This window comes from Rhagoletis zephyria, unplaced genomic scaffold (genome assembly GCF_001687245.7).
Source record: "Rhagoletis zephyria isolate East Lansing unplaced genomic scaffold, Rhagoletis_zephyria_1.1 Rzeph_scaffold_02001, whole genome shotgun sequence".
Classification (NCBI taxonomy): Eukaryota; Metazoa; Arthropoda; class Insecta; order Diptera; family Tephritidae; genus Rhagoletis; species Rhagoletis zephyria.
In genome coordinates, this window is record NW_016159085.1 from 68,586 (window position 1) to 71,667 (window position 3,082).

Sequence of the window (3,082 nt, forward strand, 5' to 3'; positions counted from 1 at the left end):
TATTTAAAAATTTTCAAATCATCCGCATATAAGAGGTGATTACATTGTTTAAAGCAAGCACTGGCATCATTAATAAAAATTAAGAAGAGTAACGGACCAAATATGCTGCCTTGGGGAACACCCGAAGTAGCAACATATGCATGCGCNGTTTAAAGCAAGCACTGGCATCATTAATAAAAATTAAGAAGAGTAACGGACCTAATATGCTGCCTTGGGGAACACCCGAAGTAGCAACATATGAATGCGATTTTACACCATCCACTGATACAAAGTTGACTCTGTTGACTAGATAAGATCTGAGCTAATCCAGAAACTTGGAGTGAAAACCAAATGAGCGTAACTTACACAATAATAACCTATGACAAACTCTGTCAAACGCTTTCGATATATCGATATAAATGGTATCTACCTGGCAACCATCGACAAAAGAGCAGNACTCTGTTGACTAGATAAGATCTGAGCCAATCCAGAAACTTGGAGTGAAAACCAAATGAGCGTAACTTACACAATAATAACCCATGACAAAATCTGTCAAACGCTTTCGATATATCGGTATATATGGTATCTACCTGGCAACCATCGACAAAAGAAGAGATGCAGTAATTTGAGAAAACTGCTAGGTTGGTAACAGTTGAGCGTCCGGGGATGAAACCGTGCTGGGAAATAGATATAAACGGCTTAATTGCAAAGGTCATTTTAGTACTAACAGCTTTTTCAAACAATTTGGCAAAGTTAGCGAGTTTAGAAATAGGCCTGTAGTTGGAAATTTGGCATTTATCGCCTGCTTTAAAGACAGGAGTAACAAAGGCTAATTTCCTTTCATCCAAAAAACATGTTAAACAAAAGTGTTAGTGGTTCAGCAATCGAAGTAGTGCATTGTTTGAGGAAAAATGCAGAAATTCAATGAGCATCAGCCTGCTTCGAATTACTGAGCTCCCTAATCGAGCAAGATACATCCTCCTCGGATAATTCCAAACCTCCAACGAGGGAGAAATACCAATATCTCCTAATTCCCCAAACGATNTGGTTCAGCAATCGAAGTAGTGCATTGTTTGAGGAAAAATGCAGAAATTCAATGAGCATCAGCCTGCTTCGAATTACTGAGCTCCCTAATCGAGCAAGATACATCCTCCTCGGATAATTCCAAACCTCCAACGAGGGAGAAATACCAATATCTCCTAATTCCCCAAACGATGAGAGATCACAAACAAAATTTGATTNCGAGGGAGAAATCCCAATATCTCCTAATTCCCCAAACGATGAGAGATCACAAACAAAATTTGATTTGAAAAAGCTAGCAAACAAGTTAGCAGTCTCAAAGGGTGATTTAGACGTCATCCCATTGAAATACATAGACGACGGAATAAGTGAAGAAGAACGTTTTGAGTTAATAAAATTCCAAACCGCTTTTGGGTTCGATTTACGTTCAAAACCAAGTAAATAGTTTTTATAAAGAAACTTGTCCAAGCAATTGAAATCCGACAGGTATTTCTCGTGGAGAACTCTGTATTGTCAATCACCCGTACTTTTAAACAATTTGAAATACTTATTACGCAAGTTTTTAAGGTTTTTTAATCTCCTATTGTACCAAGGTAATTTATGATCTCTTTTCGGAAAGACCGGAATATTTTCAGCACATATTTGCACAATTTTTGATATAAAAATATTAAAACATTCAGAAAGATGATGACCAAATGATGTTACCCAATCAAAATCAGAAGTGAGGTTATTGATATGGGAAAAATCGCATCGATTAAAATTCCAATTTGAGTCAAATCCATGGGCTAATTTAGCAAATTCATAAAACCGAAGCTCCACAATAACAGGGGTATGATGTCTATCAGTAGGTGATATCGGATATTCAGACTTGTAAATATTATACTTTAATTCACTAGAAACGAAAATTAAGTCTAATATCTTATTTAGTTCATTTACAAAACAATTGATTTGTGTTAATTGTAAACTATAAAACTCGTCAATCATATAAATTTCATGAGGGCTGTTTACATTGCTGGGTAAGAGCACATTTTCTTCTACATAAGACCATACTATTTTACTTAAATTGTAGTCTCCCAGTAGGCATAACTGCACGTTATTATTCAAAACTGCTAGATCTATAATATTATTAACATGATCAAAATAAAGCTTATCTAAACTATTAGGCGGTATATATGATACACATAAATATAAAGGTGATTCTTGACCCAATATTGATACACATAATTGGTCCAATTTAGAATCAGTATTCTTTAAGGGAATTACAGACACTTGCAAGTGATTCTTTGCTGCAATCAGAGTTCGAAAATAAACGAAATGAATCGTATTGTTTTGTTTCGTTTCTCTCATAACAGAGAGCAAAACACAACCGAAACCCAAACAAAGAAAATTTTAGTTGTATTGGGTTTTGTTCTGCTTTTGTGCGCGAGTGCAAACGAAACAAAAGCATAAAGTGCGCAGCTGGGTGAAACAAAACTCTCAGGAATGATTCGCAAACGTTTGCTTGGCGATTTGCTCATTACCAGAGTTCGAATATAAATGAAATGAATCTTATTGACTCTAGTTGAATTGGGTTTTGTTCTACCTAAAGTGCGCAGCTGGGTGAGGCAAAATTCGCAGGAATAAATCGCAAACGTTTGCTTGGTATCATACTTACAAAAAATGAAATGGAAAAGCCGGTTTGGGAAAAACAATTATTTAGGTATTTAAATGTACTATATATGAATGTGCATATATTTACATACATATATGTATGTATTTGCACACTTATTAATTGGTAGTATGTACTATAGAAAACCATGTGGATACTGTGGAAATATATTACAAATTCATATTAGGGCTTGACTTTTCTGATTTACATATATATTAGGATATCAAATTTAAATTACCTCTTAAAATAAACAAGGGTTATTAATGATTTCTTACAATAAGAATTTAATTATCAAAGTAGAAAATAAACATTAACACAAAATAAAAATTACATAATTCATACTGGTTTTTAATAAGTCCATAAAACATAATTTTATTACTTTGTGTGCCACCCCGAAATGCCTTGGAAGTGATGTTATTATTTTTGTAGTTCTTG